The 24,816-nt window shown below is 38.5% G+C and overlaps 1 protein-coding gene across 1 annotated transcript in view; it reads left to right on the top strand.

The window, feature by feature from the left end:
• Positions 1-24,816, top strand: part of Dpp10 (dipeptidyl peptidase like 10) — a 1,656,730-nt gene that overhangs the window by 823,110 nt on the left and 808,804 nt on the right.

Below are 24,816 nucleotides of genomic sequence, written 5' to 3'. Positions count from 1 at the left end.
AGTAGCATTTGGAAAATAAAATTAAGGCTGATTTGCATTGTGGTAGAAATCCTTCCACATGCATTTAGTAAGAGGTTTTGTTTTGCTTTTTCCTTTAGAACACATTTAGAATTTGGATTCATTTCTACTTACTCAATGTCTTATTGAATGAATGAATGTGTGTGTGTCTCTGTGTGTCTGTGTGTGTGTGTGTTTGCATAGGTATGTGTGCTCGTGTGTGCTCACATGTGTGCATGATATACAAGTTGAAGTACCTACAGAAACCAAAAGAGAACAAGAAGGTCAGATCCACTGGATCTATGATTATGGTCTGTTGTAAGTCATGCATTATGGGGCTGAGAACTGAACTCAGATCCTCAGCAGAAACAGCAAATGCTCTCTATGCCCCCTCTAAGGTTTCACTAAAGAACTTAAAAAAACAAGAATATAACTTTTTCATGAGGAAAATGATTCACATGTTCCACATATTTCACTTAGTAATGTAAAACATGAATACTCTTTTTACTAGTTGAAGCACATGCGATAATTCAGAAAATGGAACAAAGTGATTCATTATTTAAATTTTTGGTTACTTTGTAATTTCTATGGCAGCATGTGTGTATGACACCTGTGTAGGAGCCTGCAGAGGCTGGAAGAGGATGTTGGATCCTCTTCAAGGGATTGGAAACACATGGGTGCTGGGGAAAGAGCCTGGGTCTTCTGCAAGAAGAACAAACATGTTTAGCTGCTGAGCTATTTACCCTCCTCAATCTCATTTTAGAAAAGGTGACTCAGTGTTTTATGTAACAGTATTGAAAAGCTCTGGTCACGCTGTGCTATTAAATTTTACAACGAGAATCACATGGCAGGAATTTCCCAAGCCTTCATTGGCATCTGTTGATTAAGTTTTAAAGTCTAAACTTTGTTATGCTATGTTTAATTTATGTGTACTTCCTCGACTTGCAGTCTATAGTAAATTCTTATTATTTAGGTCTGGGGAAAAATTTGTAAAATTATCAATAACTTCTAGGTAGTAGTATTGATTCATGTGAAAATAAACTGCTAAAGTAACACAGAGACTTATTAACTAAATAAATCATCATTGCCCATTCAAATATGATTGAAAGTTAACTACCGAGAAATTTTATTTTCTGGTGGGGTATTTGTGAAGATAGTAGGGGTTAAGGTAGCAATTACTGGGCTGGAGGGATGGCTTAGTGGTTAGGAGTGCTTGCTATGAATACATAGGCGAATGCCAGCAGCAAACCACTGAACTGAGAACAGGACCCCTGTTGAAGAAATCTTAGAAAGGACTGGAAGAGCTTGAAGGGGCTCGAGACCCCATATGAACAACAATGCCAACCAACCAGAGCTTCCAGGACTAAGCCACTACCCAAAGACTGTACATGGACTGACCCTGGGCTCCAACCTCATAGGTAGCAATGAATATCCTAGTAAGAGCACCAGTGGAAGGGGAAGCCCTTGGTCCTGCCAAGACTGAACCCCCAGTGAAGGTGATTGTTGGGGGAGGGCGGTAATCGGGGGAGGATGGGGAGGGGAACACCAATATAGAAGGGGCAGGGGGGTTAAGGGGATGTTGGCCCGGAAACCGGGAAAGGGAATAACAATCAAAGTGTAAATAAGAAATACTCAAGTTAATAAAGATAAAAGAGAGAGAGAGAGAGAGAGAGAGAGAGAGAGAGAGAGTTCTTGCTATGCTTGCAAAAGACTCAGGTTTGATTCTCGGTGCTCTACATTGCCATCTCACTATTGCCCAAAACTCCAGTTCAAGAGAATCCAAAATCAACTTCTCACCTCGGTGGATACCTGCATGCACATGCACACACACTCACAAAGATACACATACAAATAATTAAAGAGTAAATAAATCTTTTCAAAAAGAGATCGACTACTGAATTAGTTACTGTGAAACACACACATGCACACACACACATATATGTGTATATATATATATATATTATATATGACAGAGCCAAGATCTTCTTTAATTTATAGTATATTACATTATCTCTGGAAAGGGACTCAGGGGAGTTTTGGTTTTAACGTTTAAATCATCCAAGTGAGACATATATTGATGCTGCTGAATTGGTTTTGCAAGTTAGTCTCAGAGATGAAAATACTAAGGAAGTTTGTAGATTTTTCTTTTCAAGTTTTTAGTTACTTAATGTAAATGATCAATTGACTCCTTTAGGCACAATTAATCTTCTCTTCTCTCCTTTCCCTTACTTGCCCACTCTCTAGGAAGATTTACATTTTAAAAGGCCAGGCAAATACTACAGAGACAGTGGCTGTATATCAAGGACCTGGTTGTAAATCTAAAGATAATCATCTAGAAAGATCGGTTATAAAATGGACATTTTGGGCTGAGTGTCAAAGATTTAATAAATTAAGTTTTGTCAGGCAGAAGAAGGGATGGAGTTTCAAAGTGGCTCAGAGTTGGAAAGCAGGCATCAAGAGAATTATCTACCAAATGGCCAGACATCAGCTAAAGATACTTCAATGAATAGAAGATCTGAAAAAATGAATGCCGTAGAAAGGACCTTAGAATTATTATGTAAAAAAATAATAATAAGCCAATGCTTCTGTGCTAATGAGACACAAACCAAATGTTTACCTTTTGTGGTGGAAACTTGCTCTCATGTTAGTCTTTCTGTTCCAGACAAATGGTTGAGTTCTAGGACATAAGACCCTTTCAGACTGGGCACTACATTTGTATATCCGATTATACACACATCATTATCGAATAGCTGTGTTTTACATTGTAGTGGTTTTGCCTCTAATATCACCACAAGATACATAGAAGTAGATAAGTTTATTGAGTTCCAGGCTACAAAGTAAGAACCTGTCTTGAAAAGGAAAAATAAAACTATTTAAAACACAACAAGGATTTAAGTGTTCCTGAACCTTGTGTGTTAGAGACTTGGGCTACAGAATGAACTCTTGGGCAGTGACTGAACTCAGTAGAGGAGGGGACTGTGGAGGCCTCTACGTTACTGGAGGATGGCTGTGTCTTCTTCCTCTCTCCCTTTTCCTCATTTTCATCCTGGCTGATTTTTTTGGTCTGGCAAAATATCTGACAAGAAGCTTTGGAAAGAAAAGGTGTACTTTCGCTCATGGTTTCGCACAGTCCATCATGCTCCAGAAGCCATGGCAGCAGGAGTGTAGGATGTCTGGGTGCATTGTAACTGAAGTCAGTTTGCAGGGAATAGTACTCTGCTCACTTTGCCTGTTTTTATGCACCCCGTGACCCCAACAAACAGAAAAGTAGATCCACATTCTGATGTGCTTTTCCACATCCTCTCACTCAATCTAGAAATTTCCTCATAGCCAAAACCAGATGAGTGCCTCCTAAGCCATTTAAAGTCTTACTGAATTGACTGTAACATTAACTACATATCGTATCACTATTCTCTGCTTTGCACTCCGCTCCCTGATGTACTGATCTGCTACAGACACAAAGTCTGTGATTTTATTCAGTTGTGGCCTAAAACTGACAAGACTGCGACCCAAAATAAACTCTGTCTGGTTGTATCTTAGTTATCTTGGGTGACCACTGTAGCAAAAGCAAGCTGGCCAAGATACAATGTAAGTATGTGCTATTTCTGAGAAAGTGGTTAGGAAGATCTTCCAGGTACAAGGTCATTTCCCAGAGACCTCCTGGAAGGAAAGAAATGAACCATGTCTATTTGTACAGAGATATATACTGTTGGCTAAGGAGAGGGAAGGAATAATTCAAAGTTCCCATGTAAGGACAGCAAATGGACACTGAGGTGAAAGGCTGTAAGCAGGAGCAGTGATGGGAGATAGCTTCTAAGAGCTGGAAAGCACATATGGCAAGGTGGGTGGTACTGTTTAAGAAATAGTGTCCGACCCCCGTTGAAGGAATCAGAGAAAGAACTGGAAGAGCTTGAAGGGGCTCGAGACCCCAAAAGTACAACAATGCCAAGCAACCAGAGCTTCCAGGGACTAAGCCACTACCTAAAGACTATACATGGACTGACCCTAGACTCTGACCTCATAGGTAGCAATGAATATCCTAGTAAGAGCACCAGTGGAAGGGGAAGCCCTGGGTCCTGCTAAGACTGAACCCCCAGTGGACTAGACTGTGGGGGGGAGGGTGGCAATGGGGGGAGGGTTTGGAGGGGAACACCCATAAGGAAGGGGAGGGGGGAGGGGGATGTTTGCCCGGATACCGGGAAAGGGAATAACACTCGAAATGTATATAAGAAAACTCAAGTTAATAAAAGAAAAAAGAAAAAAGAAATAGTGTCCGAGATATGGACCTTCTTTACTCTCAAACAAGAGTCTAGTAAACAGTGTGTACTGTGTGTTTGTGTGTGTGTAGGTATGTTTGGATATGTGTTGTGGTTTTGTATGTATGCATTTGTGTGTGTGTGTGTGTGTGTGTGTGTGTGTGTGCGTGCATGTGTGTATGTCTAGGTGTCTGTGTGTGTTGAGGATGTGTGGCTTGTGGAGTTCAAGGGTTGATGCTGCCTCTCATCTGCAGTCACTCTCCACCTTACGTATTGAGACATGTTACCTCACTGAACAGGTAATTCCCTTATTTGCCCAATGCTAGTTTGCCATCAAGCTCTGGGAATCCTCCTCTTCCTGCCTCTCAGAGCTGGGTTGCAGAAACTTCCAGGCCACCTCTCCTGGCTTTGGACAGATGTTGGGGATCTGAAGTTGTGTTTCATTTTGGTGGAGTAAGCCCTTTACACCTCGAACCATCTTCCCAGCTCAACTGCATAGTTTTAAAAGAAGAATGATGGAATATGGCTTCTCGTATAAATAGCTGAGCTTGTCACCTTGGTTCGATTTGAGAGGGAAGCAAAACAGTAGAAGAGGACAACAAACTTTGTACCCTAATCCAGACAAAAGACACAAACTGCTTGGAAAAATCTTCCAGCACCAGAAGTAGTGAGATGTCAAGATGTATTTTAAAGTGAGAGTCAACAAAGATTACATGTGGTCAAGAGTGAGGACGGAAGGACAGAAAGAGGTAGCCATGACCGGCCTTTTTCTGCAACAGTTAATTTTTAAGATGTAGGTGCCATTTACAGTACTAATGTAGATGGCGGGGTGGGGATAAGTCAGGAGATACTTTGGGGCCCATTATCATCTTGAGATGTCCATTAAACATTAAGAGATAGACCAAAAAATATAAATTATTTATTTTGGAGGTTAAAGAATGGATGAAATAGCAAACTACAATAAAATTATCAGATGGCTGAGTCTACAAATGACTCATGGTTTAAGAGCACTTACTTTTCTTCCAAAAAACTCATGATCTGCTCCAAGCACCATGCATGGAGGGTCACAACTGTCTGTAACTCCAGATCAAGAGTGTCTGACACCATCTTTTGGCCTCCTTGTGAGCCTGTACAAACGTGCATACACAGAAACACAGACAAACACACATACGCACAAATAAAATTATTATCAGATGCTGTTAAATATACATTGTAGTTCATTATGTTCCCCCGAGGAGTCTAACTTTTCACCAGGGATGAACATGATCAAGTTAGGGCAAGAAAACAGGGATGCTTGGTGAATTCTTTGGCTATAGCTTGAAGAGATGATTTGCAAGCACTTTGCCATCTAGGCATTATAAAGATGGCTATCAGTGCCTTAGCGTGGGAACTTATATGGAATTCTTCATTGATATTTAATAACTCCTTCCCCAGATAAAAATTGCCAACTGATAAAATGCTGAGAAGGTCCTGCCAGCTTCGTTTTGGAGCATTCTCAACCCCAACCCATGCAAAAGTTGAGAAGGAAGGGAAAAGCTGTTCATATACTGAACACCCTATGTCCTTGCTGCTCTGCTTAATTAATAAACCTCAAGATAGCTTCCTATGAGGAGGTATCCTAATTTACAAGGAGAAAGTAAAAATAAGGTAAGATGAGGAATGTAGTTCAGTTAATACAGTGCTTATTTCACAAGCAGAAGGAACTGAGTTGGAGTTCCAGAACCAACCAATATTAAAATAACAACAAAACAAAAAGGTTGTCATGCTGGTGTATCCTTACAGGCTCAGCACCAGGTTTATAGAGTCAGGTTGATCCTTGGGAGTCACTTCCCAGCCTGAATAGCCTCCTTGATGAATCTCAGGCCAGTGAGAGACCCCCATTCAAAAAGGATATCCCATATAACAAAAAAAAGATGAGAAGAATGATAGTCATTTTCCTCTGGTCACCACTCATGTGCATTTATACTCTTGTGCACATAGCCACCCCAACCCTCAATGCATAATTAAAAATAAAACAGAATCTTAAGCAATATGAAGTTTAGAGACATGCAAGTTTAGGATTGGAAGTTCCATGAAGCTATGGTTTGTGATAGCATGCCTGCTCTCTTCTTTTGTTCATCTTTTCTAACCTAAATGACTCACAGATATCGAGGACATATGTTATAGAGTCAGATGTCAATGCTCCGTCTCTCCTTTAAAGGCTGAGTTCCTCACCCCTATTTAATATTTATCAACTGCCTACAATCTCAGGCTTTGTAAAAAAATCATTCACTTCTTTTTTCAGTGATCAGTTAATCAAAGTCAGTTGCACAGGGATGGTGCAAAAATAGGCGAAGGCTAGATTCCAGAACTCCAGAACCATCTACTTGTCAGAGCTCAAGGTTCTAATCTGGCACGAAGTCAGAGGCTGAGAACAAATAGTATGCATCGTAACCTTAGCCCTAGGGGTCAGCTCCCAGAAGGAAGCTCAGAAGGAAGCCAGGGGTCTAGTATAACTAGAGGCAGAACAATCCCAGAAATTCATTCTGAAAATTCAAAAGAGGCTGTTGTTGTTATATATATTTAATAACTCTATTCATGTTATGAGCTGACCAGCCCCACAGTAATCAAGACAAAGTCTTATTGACTCATTTAATCAGATTTAGCACCATTACTAGGTGATTACTCTGGTATTATAAAACTATCAGACTGGTTCATTCCTATCTGTGTTTGCCAATTTACTTGCTGTTTGAGGCTTGCCTGGGCTCTTCTGCTCCATCAGCCTGTCATTAGGGTGGACTTCTCCAGGTCAGGTGCTTATGGCCCATCCCCTCTGATGGTGGCCTCCTGCTCTCTCCATCTCCTCTTTTCTTCTCCCAGCTTTGAGAACCCTACCTGCAACCCTCAGCCCAGAGTAGGAGCCCACATACATCTCTTCTCCCCAATAACTGGCTATCAGCCACTTTTACTTAGCCAGTCAAAGGAGATTTCTGACCAAAGTTTATAGAGCATCATTTGGTGTAGATGAGAGTGTGTTCTGCTGGACTGCCACCAGATCCTGAGGGCCAGTATTTAGCATTGGAATTCACAGGAGCACCAGACCAACCCCCAAGAGGAGAGGAGGTTCCTTGCTGATACAAAATATTTAAATTGAATATCAGGGGTAGATATGGTGAGATCTAGAATGTTTTCAGAAGATCATTGGTACTCCATGTCTTTGACGTTTTAGGTTTCTGGAAACGTCTCAGCAGTCTCTATTGATCTCTCTGACTAAATAAGGAAAGGAAATCACTGTTCTCTGGGGATATTCACTGACACACTAAGGAATTTAAGAAACTACTGTTCTTTGAACTTGAGCTTTGAACTTGAATTTCCTTAAACGAAGTGTCATTTGACAACCATGTGCTTGTGGTTGAGCAATATTTCAATCATATGTCAGGATTTCTGAAGATAACAAGTTTTGATCTTCCTGCTCTGCTCACCTTGTGGAGAGTGACTTTCCTCAGTCTGTGTCCACATCAGATCGTATCATGACAGCAGCAGAGGTATATGGTACTGAAAATTTGTATGGAGTGGCCCTTGATAAAAGGGAGAAACAAGACAAGGGAGGGTACATCATTACCACCTACTCATATCTGTTGGGAAAAATGACCCTTGGTGTTTTCAGAAACTTGAAGCAAAGACTAAGAATACCTATAGACTGCTAGAAATTATGATTTATTATTGTAATTATTATAACAACAGTAACATCAATCTCCAAACTAAGGAGATTTTTATCATAACATGCAATGTTTGGCAAAACAAAACCGACCCATAAGCTTGGGAAAAATATAAAATATGAGGAGAAAATGGCTGAAAAATTGGGGTGATCAGAGGACAAGTCCTTTATGTTGATGTAGGATAAGTCCCACAAGGCTGTGAATTCTAACAGATGCAGGTTTTGACATGGAAAACATAAGAAATCTAAAACAAGCCTGACTTTCAATGTGCCAAAGACATTGATGAAGCATCAGACTTGATCCTGCTATATTTAAGCAGAACTTAATCGTGTACATGTGGAATCATTTGTATGATTTAAAGACACAAACATGGGTGGCTTTGTGGTGTGGGATAGGCACACCTTGTAGAAGCAAACTTGCCTGACACATATTGTTCAGCAAGGAGGAAGGAAAGCAATGCTAATAGTCAGCCTCTACCAAAGGCTGTTTTTCAACAATGACATTTTCATATATATTTTAGGAGTAGTCTCTTTTTTATAGCCTGGTCCCAAGTAGCCCAGAAAACACGGTACTTCAAGTGAAATCCTTGACTTTGTAATGTACCAGAGGATCTTGATGGCTATAGATAGGGTTTTTTTTTCTTTACCACATTTAAGAAAGTGAAACTTTGTGTGTGTGTGTGTGTGTATGTGTATGTGTGTGTGTGTGTGTATGTTCATGTTTGCATATGTGTATGTGGATATCAGTTTACCTGTATATAGAGATGATAGTGGACACCATGAGGTAACAGCAAAGGAATTATTAAGCATTTCCTTGTGATAAAAATGTAATGATTTGAGTACAAAATAATACCCAGTTAGACAAACAAGTAGATGGATAAATGGATAGGGATCTGATATGTAGATAAATAAATATAGTATATTAAATAGCTGAATAACTAGAAGATATGAAGATAGTTTACAGATAACAGCTAGTTACATTAAAGATATTAGATTGAGAGAGAGAGATACATACATACCTTCCTTCATATATAGATACATACATACATACATATATACATACATACATGGACAGACAGATGACAGACAGATAAATGCATACATAATAGATGCAAAGGAGGATAAACAGTTAATAGACAAACAGTTAGCTAATAGGTAATTGAATGACAGATTGGTAAGATAGGTGATAGATAATACATAGATGATTCATTCATAATATGTAAAGAAGTAGATAGATGATGAGTAGACAATAGAAAGTAAGATAAGATATATAAATGACATAAAGATAATATATGATGGTTAAAATGCATAGATAATAATTATTTCTGCAAATTTATTTATGTTATATTTATTGTTCATATAGAATACCAGACACAACAACTTGATGCTTTTCAACTAAACAGAATAGTGAGCTAACACAAACATTCAGGGTTTTGGTTACAACATCTTATTTAGCAAAGTACATGAGATATTTAACACCTTATTATAAAATGCATTTTATACTCAAATGATTCATCTCAACTATAGTTTAGTTCAGGTCTTCTCATCATGTTTAGAGCAGGCTGGACTCATCTGTAATTGTTCATGGTGTGGGTGTTGTAAGTTTAATTTCCACTTCTAACATTTTTAAGTTATGGTAAACTTGTTGGCATTCAACCTTACTATAAATTGGGAAAATCTAAAGAGAGAAAGGAAAAGAAAAGAGTACGAGATGAAGAGAAGAAAGAAAAGGGATTCCTAATAGTATATAGTTAGGCAAGATCTGAGACGATGAATGTGAGAACCTAATAAAGTAGGAATAATAAATTAATAGAAATGAAGAAAACAACATGAAATGAAGAAACAAAAAAAACTAACAAAGTGTCACTTCTTGGCTCACATGGATGCATAAAAAATGAGTTGATGTCTTCCTTTCCATAGGATTAAGAACTCATCCAACCTAGGAGGAACTTTCAGGTATTCTAGCAAAAAAGAAAGAAAAGTTTGTACCTTACAAGGCTCTTGCTTAAAGAATGACTATCTATTTATTCATCTGTCTGTCTGTCTGTCTGTCTGTCTGTCTATCATCTATGTATCATCGATGTTATATAAAAGATATATATCTTATATCTTATGCATAATATATATAACATAAATAGACATCATATATGTTATATATAATATCTACTTTTTAATGAAACTTTTCTGTTTTTTTCTAGATTTTTTTCTACAATTTTCAGATTATCATAGGCAATTTTAAGAAAAAAAACTTTGTTCAGTCATGTTTATAGAATTCTATACTTTAATAGTTCATTATTAAAGTTTTAAAAGGAAAAAAAAGAAACAAAAAGACCATCTCAAGACAGACTGAGTCAGACAGAAAACTGAGTGGAGCAATGGTAAAAGCCAACTAAATGTTGGGAAAAATAAAATCCTTATTCCTGCATTCTAACTCCTCCCATCAGTCACTTTATGCTGAGGATGAGGGAAAGCCCAAGAAGACACACTCAAGATAAAACTCACTGGCATTAGGGCTAGTGAGCTAACTCAGCAGGTAAAAGCTTTTTGCCACCAAGTTTTATGACCGAAGTTTCTCCTCTAGATTCACATAATGGAAGAATAGCATTAACTCCCCAAAGGGGTCTTCTGACCTCTCTGCATGCACTTTGCATCCCCATGTATACAGCACCGACAGTCTTTGGCACATGAATCCATAAACACACACGTGCGTGCACACACACAAACACACACACACACACGCACACAGGCACACACACACACACGCACACACGCACACTGCATAAATGTAATTAAACATATTGTAAGACATATAAAATAGTTACTGCACTAGTATTCTTAGAGTATGTTATTTTCCAGAAGAAGTTTGAATATTTTGTTTATGCCTTATAGCATATTTTCTCCTTTAAATGCACTACTAAATAAATTTCTTCATAGAATAATTTATACTGAAAATCGTGCCCATATATGTAAAATGTAGACAGTTGTATTCTATCTCCTGATTAGGACATGGTGAAAAATCTATTCCACACTGACTTTCAATATGGAGAAAATCCTAAAAGTAATATTGGAGGAAAATCAAAATAAAACAAACAAAATCTCACCAAGTTTTCTGATCATAGATTGGGCATTCCTCTGCCTGATATTAAGAAACGAAGAGGCCATCTCAAGACAGGCTGAGTCAAGCGAAAGGTGATATAACATACAGTGTATGAAATCTATGGATTTGATAGATAATTATATATTGCTTACAACTTTTAACAAGGCAATGCATCAGTAAGTGTGTAAGCAGTAGGATTACAAGCGCTAGCTAGGCAACCTTGGGCACGTTTTTTCCCCAGGTTTTGGCATTCTGACTTTAAATGGAAGCAGGGATCTTCCTTCAAGAGTTATTGCATGGCAAAGCATTAGATAGTGCCTGCTTCACATTAAGCACTCAATAAATGTGAACCATTATTGTTTTCACTATTATTATTATTCACAGGAAAAATTCAAAACATGAAAATGGACTCAGTAGGCTGGTGGAGTGGAAAGAATTGTTTAACGGTTGCATAGTAGCTAATGGCACGAGATACTAAATGGCATGCGAGAAATGCGTAAGTAGAAATCAAGTGCCCTGGGAGTGGAAAGCAGAAAACATTTTACAGAAGTAGGGCTCAGGTAGCTTCTCAGAGGAATCAGAATGAACTAGAGAATGTCTCTAGATGGAGAGAATATGCATCTGAGCGAACATCTTCAGAGACGATAAAATGAGATTGTAGCATTTCCTGGCCAATCAGAGGGATCCTTCCGAGGGAAGATACCGTACTGCGACACAGCACTATGAGGTCAGGCGGTGCCAAGGCAGCTGCTTAGGTGAAGGCGCCTTGGCCATATGAAAAGGAGACATGTTTTTAATAAGGAAGAACTTGTCTGAATAGCATGTTACATACCCATTTATGGCTGGGAAATTGTAGACGATGGAGTCCAGCCCCCTCAAAGACAAATAAACTAGTTTATAGGGGCCAAAAGCATGGCCGCCTGAAAGTACAGAAGCTGCCCATGGAGATATTACTGTTCTGGATGACACAGTGTGTGTTATTCTGTTATCTGTAAGAGGAGGTTAAGACTGGGGCCCCTTGATTTTTTCCAAGGTAAACCTGGAATTGAACGAATAGATATATCTGTCTGAAATAAACTTTCCATTGATAAGATAGAGCTCAAACTGCAATCTATGCCACTGGTGTTGAACCCCGGCTGCATCTATATTGTTTTAACAGTAGGTAAATGAGTTAATGGCCTTGAGTTGACGACCCACAGCAAATAAAACAACAGCCTGTGTTGGTGTTTACTAACTCTGAAGATGTCTCAAAGCAAGGCTGACATCCGGCTTTCAATACCGTAAACACATCTTGAAAAGGCAGGAGCAGTTTTATAGCTGTACATTTGCTGCAGAGAGAGTGTGACCCTGAAGAGCTGGTGTCTCAGCCTCACTTTAAAACAGCACAGAAAGCCTGTTCTCAGAGTAATCACTGTCTTTTACTTTATATTCTTTAATAGCTGCCTTTTATTGAGTGCTTAGTAAGAGCCAGGAACTCGATTAAGCACTTTTAAAACTTTTATTTTAAAACAAAATACAAGTATAGGCATTCAGGTGCACGCGCACACTCGCAAACACACACACACACACACACACACACACACACATACGCATTCACATTTACCACTTACACCAAAAGTACAAGGCAAAAGCTGTTTTTATCTCTGACCCTCAACATACACACACATACACACACACACACACACACACACACACGCACTCATGTTTACCACATACACCAACAGTACAAAGCAAAAGTGTTTATCTCTGACTCTCAAGACACACACACACACACACACACATACACATACACACACATGCACTCATATTTACCACATACACCAACAGTACAAAGCAAAAGTGTTTATCTCTGACCCTCAAAACACACACACACACACACACACACACACACACACACACACGTCAAAGTATAAATATGTCTGGCCTCCTAGAGACCTAACCACATGCTCTGACTATTCTTACAAAACTAGTTACTGACCTGAGCTCACTAATGATCATTTTTTTATGGCTTATATTTAAATGTACAAGGTGGAGCACTATAACTGTGTTATCAGTTTTCAAATCAAAATGTCTTTTAGCTATAATATGGTCAATCAGTTATCTCTCACCTCAAAATAAACTGCTCTTCCTTCCTTTACATGAGTCTATAATAATCTTGGGGGTTTTTTTGTTTGTTTGTTTTTTGTTTTTGTTTTATTTTTTGGTTTTGTTTTGTTTTGTTTTGTCTTTGTCTTTGGGAGTCTGCCCTAGAATGGCTCGATTGTTTCTACAGTCCTGGTGCCCATCTAGTTACTCATCTCTGTTTTTGTAGACGGTCAGGAGAACTCTCTATTAGACTCATCTTGGGTCATTTGGCAGCACTATAAATAATCTGTACTTCCTTTCCTGAGAACCATATTGACAATTAGTACATGGACCAAATATCTTATCAGATATTTCACAGTGATACTACCTTATTTTCAAATTAATTATTTGTATATATTGCGTTGAGTAATTTTGCATCTTGGAGATGCTTCCTGTCATTTATGTTGTGGTTGCTAAGTGTCTCAATCTCTCCCCCCCCCAAAAAAAATCAGATTCAATGCTTTATACTGTTCTTTAGCTGATACTTCCGCTAGTAATAAAATGACTCTACATTTCAGAAGAAAATCAGTTAGCATTATAACATGTCTGATGGACAACACACCTATGGCACTTATTGAAAACTAGATCTCTCTCTTTGCTTAGACAGAGCCTTGTCAAGGTCAGTTTTGTTTCTTCTCTGGCTGATATAGTTCTTATCCTCAGTCTGAATTCCATACTTTATTCAGAAGCCTGGATGTCTTTTATTACCCCAATCTTTGCACAAGACCTGATCATTTCTCCTAAGTTTGCCAGATGTACATATTAAAACTACAAATTCAGTTGAAACTGCATATTAGCAAACCTGAGATATTCTTGTAGTAAAAATGCACATGTACTGATTATTTGTAAGTCAAATTTAGTTAGAAACCACAGGTTGTTTTTATCAGCTAATTACTGCTGGAGAGGCGTGGTCTCTAATTGTGTAAGTCCACGTCCTCTGAGAAATGGGTACAAGTAGCTATACAGGAGAGATGTTCGTAACTGCCTCCTTGGGGGGAAATGTTCCACACTGGATCAACATTTGAAGACTTGTTGATGCTGTTTGAGAGGTTATGAAACTAATGGAAGATGGATCTAGCTGAAGAACATCTGTTCCTGGGGATGGGTTTTCCTGATTATAGCCAGCTCTCCTTCCTGTTTTCCAGGCTGGCCTCCCTCCACCATTGCCACACCTCCCCTTTCATGATGGAGTCTATCCCTCACGAAGTATAAGTCAAAAGAAGCACTTCATTCCTCAGAGTTTCTTTTGCTTATGGTATTTTATCACAGCAACAGAAACAATACTAATATTATGCCTTAGAGGGAAAGAGGAAGGGAATTTTTCCGTGCTTTTTAAGGGAAACTTTTTGATTGGAATCTTCTTTCTTGGTAGATTGAGAAATGTGAAATGTTTTGTTTCATTCTTTTAATTGTGTCTATGAGTATGTGTTTGCTCCGCTATGGGAAGTGCTAATGTTCACAAAGGTCAGAAGAGGGTAGCAGATTCCTGGAACTAGAATTACAGATGGTTATGTGCAGCCCTAATATGGAGGTTGGAAACCAAATTCTGGTTTTCTGCAACAGGGACAAGTGCTCTTAACCACTGAGCCACTTCCAGACGCTGTGGTGAACTTGATTTTTAAGGCTTTAGTCAATGGGGAATGAGAGTGTCACATAATTAGTTATAAACTAAAATTACATATCACACTTGCTTGATATTTTTACTTGTGGTGATTTTGTCATTGTAAGAGTTTTAAATTTTATTCTTAGGTTCCTTAAAGGACACTCATTAGGGCGGTATTTCCTGAGTGGTAAGAGTCTTTATAACCTGTGTGTTTGACACTCAGTATTACCATAGAGAACTTTTCCTCCACCTTATCTGTCCTCGAATTTCTTAAATATACTACTTTATCTCCTCTCTTTAGAGAGAAGTGCTGTTCCAAAGCAAAAAAAAAAAAAAACAATCTAATATGAATTAATTTTATAGCCAACTACTTTAGCTACATACTAAAGAATTACTTTTGGTTTCTTTAAAGTATTAACCTTTACTTATTCCACCCAAACATTCAGGAATACAAAGTAACTTTTCAAAAAGATTATAGTTTAAATATCTTAAATGATAGCAGAGAATAGCCTTGTTGGAGCACCAGTGGAAGGGGAAGCCCTTGGTCCTGCCAAGGTTGGACTCCCAGTGCAGGGGAATATGGGGAGGAACCATAAGGGGAATGGATGGGGGGAATACCCATATGGGGGAGGGGGAGTGGATGGGGGCTTATGGACAGGAAACTGGGAAAGAGAATAACATTTGAAATGTAAGTAAAGAAATATATCTAATAAAAAATGATAGGATTTCTTTCTAAGTTGTATATATTTTCCTACTTGATGTTCATCTAGTGAGGAAGTCTTCTCAATTGTATGCTTAACGGTCTTTGATCTTCACATTTTGTTGTCTCTGGTAACCTCTTTCTTCCTCCCTCTCTTCATCTTTCTTTCTTCCTTCCTTTCTTTCTTTCTTTCTTTCTTTCTTTCTTTCTTTCTTTCTTTCTTTCTTTCTTTTCTTTCTTCCTTCCTTCCTTCCTTTCTCTCTTTCTTTCTTTCATATAACTATATTATATATTTAAATTACTTATTTTATAATATACATATTTATAGTGTGTGTGTGTGTGTGTGTGTGTGTGTGTGTGTGTGTGTGTGTATGCATGCATGTGCATTTGCCACAATGAGTGTGAAGGTTATAGGAGGTCTTGGATAAGTCAGCTCTCTGCTTCCTCATATGGTACCTGGGTATTGAACCCAGGTCATCAAGTGTTTTTACCTACTGACCTATGTCACCAGTTTTTCTCTTATTTTGTTTTTAAAATCAATTTTTACACGGCATTTGACCTAGATGTTATTATGTTTCCTTGAATTTGTATATAAATAAAAGTTTTTCCCAACTGCAAATTGAGCCTTTTTTATATACAAATTCAGTATATCTACAATGGGTTGCTGTTTCACTTTCCAGATCACTTTTTCTTTGCACGGGTTTGATACCTACTCAGCAGCCACATAAAAGTCATGCACAGGGTGTTGTGTTTGTAAACCCAACAATGGGGGAAGTAAAGACAGGTAGACCCCTGAAGCTCTCTGGTCAAAATCTTGCAGAATCGGGGCACTTCAGGTCTCAGTGTCACAAGAGGTAGGGAGGGAAATAATTGAGGAAGACACCTAGTGTCCACTTCTTATCTCCATACGCAGATGTACTGGCATCCACATGCACATATGCAAACAGACCACACACACACACACACACACACACACACACACACACACACACACACACGAGTGCGTATGGGCACCTACACAATCAAGTACCGTTTAGTGTGATGAGAGGAATAGATAGGTCAGTATATCTGTATGGATCGCATGGCATTCATTAAAATACAGTAAACTGAATATTATTCTATACCAACCCTGATGTATAGATCCACATTGCTTGCAATCTTGTCCATTTTCTGGAAAATAGGATAAAATACTTGAGATTTTTGAGTCTGAAACAAAGACCACTGTTATTCATGGTAGCTCAAAGAACGTGCATCAACATATGTGAACTGGTTTTCCTTATTGTCAAGTTCCAAGGAAGGAAAGCTCTGTCAGGCAGATGACTGCTCACAATCTGGGTCATGTACCTAGAGAGCTTTGCACCACAGGAACCCAAAATTTATACCAAGGAGAGGTGTGACTCTTCCTCTCAAAAGTTTAGTGGACCAATATCCATTAAAATATTTTAGGGTTGGCAATATTCTGGTGAACGTGGAATACTGGAATGTAAAAGATGAACAGAAAATTGTCTTCCATAGTGCCTTTTGTCTTATTACTGTAATGCCCACAATGAAACTTTGTTTTATTGGGTTTTCAGTGCTGAGTATTTGGGTTTCTCTCAGAATATTTTGAAATTGTCAGGTCAACTGACATCTCCACTTCTATGATAAAATACAGTGCAGCCAAAAGTGGGCTATGTCTTTACCCAGTTAAGAAAAGTTCCTCCTTCAGGGGGCAATGTGACATAGACAATCCCTACTTGAGAATACCTTTCACTTTGAGTCTACATTGTATCAAGTTGAAAAATACTGTAGCTATTCCATACACTCGCGGGGACTTTTCAATAACAAACAAAACTAAATATAAAATTTCTCAGCCCTTTAGGAGTTTAATATTGAGATAGTGGGGAAAATCTTTTCTCAAGGACATGTCTCCCTCTACTTAGCATGGGTAACAGTTAGGCTCCAATGCAGTACTGCGTACTAAAATCAAACAAGAACAAAATAACCACCACAAAGCCTTGAACCTAGAACAGTTTGAGCAATTTGTTTTCCTCTAATAATTATAATTTAGTACACTTGATAAGATTCTATTACCATATTCAAGGTGTTGAATATGTTTGTCCAGAATAAAGGTATGAGGTATGGAGTAAACTATGTACTATAGGAATAGTAAAGAAAGTTCTAGTGGGAACTTTCACTCTTTGGGAAGATGGAATAGTGCATACTCTGCTTCTCCCTGGGGAAGGGAGAAGACCAGCAAAAAGGACTGTTCATCCACCTTAGCAAGCTCTCCATGTCCTATCAGTGAAGATGAAACCCTATAAGTAACTGAGGAGTCAATTGAAGAGCCTTTCTCTAGTGGTTGGTTTTTATGAACTGTGTTATTTGTTACAGATTCTCTCCAATTCCTCCTCTGATGCTTATTATCAAGTTATATATAACAAATGATAAAATATTACAAGAATTGCTAAGCTTTGAAATTAATTGGGACTGTCCACTACAAAATTGCCTGCAGGGGAATGAGAAGGTTATAAGCAGAACTGAAAATTGCAAACTTAAACTTATGCATATCTACATCATATATTTAATGTCAGGAACAATGTTTTGGAACTAACTAATAGGGTTGTTATATTTTTTAAATCTTTATAATGGCATTAATAAAAATGTGAGACTTGAGACATCCTACCAACTTCAGTATATTTACACTTGGGGTCCCCCTTTATCTTAAACCTCCATTTAGCTTATTTTCATCTTCCTTTTTCTTTCTTCTTTCTTTGACTGGAATAAGGCAATGTGACATTCAGTAGATATTTATATTTATAAATTTAGCTAGGAAATTAGCAATGTAAAATATTTCCCTATTATCCTAAATTGATACAGACAGGTGGACGATAGTTAAGCATGAACACAGGTAGGTAGATAAATGATCAGTAATAGACAAATAGATAAATAGATGTGGATAGGCGAATAGATAAATTATAGATGGGGAATGGATAGATAGATAGATATAGAGCAATAGATGGTAGACTATTTTAGAAAGAGAAATAGAGGATGAACAAATTTTAGAGACATATATAAATAATGGACAAATAGTTGATAAGCAGATAGATATAGAGGTAGATGGCTAGACAGATGGATGATACATAGATAACATAGATAAAGCAGAAGGTGATAGTTATATGATAGATAGATAGATAGATAGTTAGATAGATAGGCAGACAGATAGACAGATGATAAATACACAGAAAGATGGAGATAAATGTAGGGAGAGATCAATAACAACAGCAAGTCACTAACCAAGATTCATAGATTAAGTAAAATTGAACATGACAGCAATGGGACATGAATTTTAATGAGCTTGATTACAATAAAAAAGGATGTCCTAATGTTATAATTTTCTCTGTCTAAACAAATAACTTTGTGTGCTAAAATACTTTTACAAACATGGCCATGGTCATCAATTTTCTTTGTAGTCTTCCTCTTGGTTTCTGGAGGAAGAGTCATCTGGTTGTGTGAATCCATTTATAAATCTTTAGTAATAAACTGAGCATGGTAAGTGTACAGAAAATAGAAATCCTCTTTGCGGACAAACATGCAATCAAGATCATGATCATGTATAGTTCTCTCAACCAGTAAATTCCCCTAAGTGATCATGGAGTTTCTGTTCCTGTTGTCTTGATAAAATGCTCTGGCAAAAGAAAATAGGGGAGGAAGGATCTGTGTTAGCATAAGGTTCCAGGTAGAGTCAGCATGGGGGCGAGGGGTCCATGTTGTGTGGGACTTGCAGCAACTGTTAACAGTAAGGAAAGAGAGAAAGATAACACAGCTCCTGGACTTACTTCCTCCTTTTCTATTTAGTCTAGGATCCCAACTCAATGAAAGGTGCCAGTCATATTTAAAATGCTTCTCCCCACCTTGATTATTGAACTGAAGACAATCCCCCACAGGTATGCATAGAGAACAACCGCTAAGAAGATTCTAGATTCTGTCCAGTTGACAATGAACACAAAATTTTATTCATAGGCAATGTGTTTCATGCTGTCTTGTGAATTATATAAAATCAGGTGTCAGGTTAACAGATCAAAATGTCTGACTGTAAAGAAAAGACTGTATATAGTTCCCAAGGTCAAACAAAAGATAAATTTGAATCTCCTGAAAATCTTGTTTAGGGAAATGAGAAATAGTAGGTTCCAAGATAAGTAGTAATAATAATAATAAATGAATCCATCAAAAGAAAACTTGTTATCTGGAAAGGACAAATGTTTCCCTAGTGTTGCTTATCACTCTTCCATGTTTATCAGCCTTTCTGGCATGTGTACACAGAAAACTTACTTGTCTTCAAACAAACAAAAATGAGAAATAAAAATTACTGCTAATATCAGCAGAAAGGAATGAAAAGGTTTTTTGTTCCTGGGCCAATAACCAATTGATTGAATGATATTCTTTAATTGGTGATAATGGGGTGGCTCAGTGGATAAAGTCACTTGCTGCTAAGCATAATAACCTGGGTTTGATAACGAGCCCAGTCTCTCAACTTGTTCTCTGACCGCCACACAAATGTCATGGGTAAGTAAACACCTACACATTTCCTTCACTCACATAACTTCGTATATGTCCATTTTTCAAAAACTAAAATATGGACTGGCAAGATATCTCAGCAGATAAAGCCGTCGAGAACCACAGCTTGCATCTACAGAATACACTGAAAAGCCAGACAGATATAGCAGCCTATCTATAACCCTAGAAGTCATGGGATAAATGTAGGAGATCGTCAGACAAGCTACATAGCCAGATTTAACAAGAGAAGAAGGAAGACACTCAACATCAATGCTGGCCTCCACATAACATGCACACACATTTGTACTTTTCCCCTACCTGAACCAACATGTCCACCCATATATTTATGAACATTCTTATGTATATGCCCATATAATTCATGCATAGATTCATGTGTGCATGTTTGTGTATACACATACATGTGCATGCGTGCACGCGCGCACACACACACACACACACACACACACACACACACACACCCCAATAGGATAAAAATATGGGTGTGAAAATGGAAAGATACCTTGCATTAGTAAGTCATTTCATTGACACAGCTCAGGTCCTCGTAGAAAAATCATCCCCAGGAAAAATCACCAGCATTGTTTTATTGTCTTGATGGCCTTATATATGTCACCGAAGGCTGTGAGGTGAAAGGAAGACGTGAGGTGTGTAAATATAACAAGCAGAGAGACTCTCTCAGACTGCAACTCAGTATGAATGAGCTGTTTGTCAATATCCCCGGGTTTCTGGTGAGCAACAGGAATGACTCTGAGGATAGTGCAACTCTGTCTCCTTCCACCAGAGATCATAATTGGGCTATGAATTTTTATAACAGGAGAGCCTTCACGCCGCAGACAGAGAGTGACAGAAAGTTTAGTTAACAGTAAAAAAAGCTCAGAACAGGCACAGTTGCCTGCATGGATAGCACTTGAATAGGCAATGCCTCTTTCTTCCCGTCCTGTTTATCTTTTCTTTCTTTCTTTTTTTTTTTAAACAAGCATCTGTTATAGCTTACCAGCTAAGACCTTCTGAAATGTGCACCTCATTTAGGAACGTTGCTCTTTGCTCACTGTACTCGTTTTCTACCCAAGGACTCTCTAGCACTGTGGGGGCATTTGAGAAGCCTATAGAGGTGAGGAGAGGTAATTTATAAATCGAAACCAAATGATAGCAAATGGTATGAACTAACGCTGCATTTTCATGTGAAAAGAGCTAATTGGACCCATTTTATTTCAGGTCTCTGATGCTTGGCTTATAAACTCAGTCTCTCTGGTGCTCTGCTCATTACAGACACTCAATGGGGGACCAGCACCTGCTGGGGAAAGCCCTCTGAAGGCAGGTTGTTTATGACAAAGTAGATTTACTGGTGAAAAAAGAGAGAATTGGGAGGGGGCAGCTATGCTAGTAGCTGTTTTCAGGGTCACATTAGTTTTATCTAGTTTATCTGAATTTGAAGAGTTTGTCTCTGCTCTGCTCTGTAAAATCTCAAGGCATTTTTTTTGTCTCTCTCTGACATATCAGAGTTTAACCTGGCCTTATTTATTACTTTCTTGCTGGTAGAAAGTAAATTTTGCTTTTTTGTACCAGAGTCTATACTTTGAAATGGAAGATTAGAATAGATAGAACGTGCCTATTTCTGGAACGATCTAACTTTGCCACTGATGCTGAATTATTTTAATCATAACTTGAGCCCGTTCCCTCATTATCTACTTTCATAACCTGTCCTCAATGATTCAATTTCATATTTTAAGGGGAAAGGAGATACAGCATAGAGTCTCACCTCTGAGACACTGGAATCCTGCTCGAGATGCCCAGTGGAGATGTCTGCATTTCTGTATTTGCTTCTGTTTGGGGGGGTGTCTGTAGGAACCCCAGTGAGTCTATGGAAAAGGCAACTGTGTAAATTGTGTCTTCATGGGAACCTGAAGCTGGAATTTGAAGCCATTCAGCTTTCACAGTACAATGGTGGACTTGAATTTAGTAAGTTATTCTGAATGGAGTGGTCAGTTATCTATCACAGCAAAGGTATATCCTTTAAGAGGAGTATTTTACTGGTGGCCCCATCAGGTGTTTCTAAGTTGTGAGAGCCTCATTTCCCATCACTGGAACCAGAAACAACCTTTCTTACTTATTCACAAGTCTCACAAGTGTTAGCTTGCCTGTGCATTAGTTCCTCCAAGAAACAAAATAAGAGAACATTCTCAGAGTCACTTGAAAACCTCATTATATTTTACCTTACTCAAGTTATGTTGTGTGTAAGCATGGTCCGTGTATATGCATGGGCTCTTGTGTGTGTGTGCGTATATGTGTGGTGCCCAGGAACATCTGTGTACATATGTGACGAGCCCAGAGGTCATATTTCGTGTCTTCATCTCTTGGTCTGTGTCTTACTGTGTGGCACATGGATTTTCCCCAAACTTGTAACCTGCTGATTTAGTAAGTCTGGGTTACCAGTAAGCTCCAGGGTCCTCCTCCTTCTACTTCCCCAGTTCTGGGATTACAGGCCTGGAACCCCACCAGGGACTTTCGGTGTGAGTGCTTAGGATCTGAACTCAGGTGCTCAGCTTGCACAACAAACACTAGTTAGGGAATCATTTCCCTAACCTCATTATAAAGCTTTTTATTTTCCACAGGACTTTGTCAATTAAATGTTAATTTTGCACTTATGAATCCTAAAGATACTAATAAAGCAATATAATTACCATGCAAGTGAATGTAATAAGAAACTATGGGAAAATGTATAGGTACGTCTCTTTTGTGAACTAACTCATATTTTTTTATTTAATTTTTATTATTTTGATAATGTCATGCATGAGTACTGCACACACATTACCACCACCCTCCTTTTTCCCTCAAATTCCTCTTCTAACCACCTCATTACAAAGTCTATGACCTCTTTTTGTTACCATTCAATAACTAGATATAAACACATGAATATATTAATAATCTAATTTCCCCCACTACATTGTAAACATAAGTAAATAACTTATCACTCAGAAGATACTTTTCATATTTACAAAGATGAACGTGTAAAATTATGCAGATTTAGAGTTAGTGGGATTTTAGTAGTGATCCAGTGTCAAAATTTCAATTTTACCAGATGGGGAAGCAGAGGTGGGCTACCATTGGCTTCCCTTGGCTCTCAGCTCCATAATGAAGCAGAGGAGAACCTGCCTGCCTACCTGAGCCTGGATGGGTCCTACTAACACAAGCACTGATTGCCACATGGATACTAGATTATAAATTAGTATTTGTGCCTTTGTCTTTGAGGATTTTGTAATCAGAGACCATATCAAACAGAGCTGCAAACATTTCTTAGAAAGAAAAGTCTTCTTTTATTTTTCCTGAACAATTAACTTTCCTTTCAGCAAGAAACCAAGTTGGAACTTGAGAAGCTGACATTGTAGTTCCAGTGTCTCTTCACTCACAATTCTGAGAGAGGGAGGGAGAGGGGGAGAGAGAGAGAGAGAGATAGAGAAAGGGGGGGGAGAGGAAGAGACAGAGAGAGACAGAGAGAAAGAGAGACAGAGAGACAGACAGAGACAGAGAGAATATTTTATTTGGGGAAATCAATTTACATGTGATTACGTTTCTGAAGTGTAAATTTTAGGAATCCACGACAAAAGGCAAAGACTCAAAAGAACCTATTCTTAAAAGTAAGATTCTCTCCCAGGCACCAGAGAGTAACAATTTATGTCTTGATATATAAGTAAAGTAAATTTTATACTGAATACTAAAAGTAGATGCAAGTTCAGCCACTGAATTCAATCCAATAAGTTATCCCAAATGGAAGCCGCTATTGCTGCTTCATACTTGCTCCATGTGAAAGAAATCTGTCACAGAGTCAGTTCCCTCACGTTCAGCAAATTGTCCAAAATGGAATCGCTTGAGAGGATTCGTACACTCCAATAATGAAGAGATGAGCAAAATGTAAAGATGGATGCATTTCCTGAATAATGCATGCTGTCTCCCAAACCACTCTAACGATATGGAAGAGAAAAATCTGGGTTGCTAGATTTATGGGCTAGCTATTTTACTTGTATTTCATTTTTATATATGCTTTATACTTTTACAACAAGTAAAATTATCCCCCATCAAAACGCTATTTCTATTCAAACAGAACAAATATCACATTCACAAGAAGCCAGGGATCACAGATGTTTGAAAAGTAAAGGTTTCTCTTCACCCAGATTTGTTATTATGACCATTGTGGGTAAATACAATTTTTGTAGTATCACAATCAGCAAAGGTGGACAGCTGACACGTGGCAACTTCCTGGACAGAGTAACTGGGGCAGGAAGACAGCCCTTAGCTAACCACACCCCCCACACAGCTACCCAACACCCAGGTCTCTGTTCTCTGCTCCCCAAGTGCTGAATTTATCAAAACATCAGCGGGCAAAATGGCTGTGCAGGTAAGGATGCTTGCTGAATGAAAATCATGAACACCAGAGTTCAAGCCCCAGGACCAACGTGCTTGTGGGAGAATACCAACGCTGGAATATGTGTCTCCCTCTTGCCCTTTCACTGATGAGCAATCCTCTGAGTACTCAGAAATCAGGGACTGGGACATTGCTTATGTTCCATTTACCAAATATATATTCCTCTGCGCACCTCGGAAAGAGCCACCTGCAGGTACATGTGGGTGAAATTAGTGACCTTTGATAATTATAGCCCACAGTGCTCCACTTCTAAAGTAGGCTGACTTTCTGATTTATAACATGGTTCCAGGTTCCAGGCTCCACGCTGAGTATAAGTTCTTGCATACAGGTGGAAGGCGAATGGAGAGGATCAGAACCTTAATCTCACC

Source organism: Rattus norvegicus, chromosome 13 (assembly GCF_021556685.1).
Source record: "Rattus norvegicus strain SHRSP/BbbUtx chromosome 13, alternate assembly SHRSP_T2T, whole genome shotgun sequence".
Lineage (NCBI taxonomy): Eukaryota > Metazoa > Chordata > Mammalia > Rodentia > Muridae > Rattus > Rattus norvegicus.
Note: the sequence above shows the minus strand (reverse complement) of the source record. Positions and strands in the feature narration are given on the sequence as shown.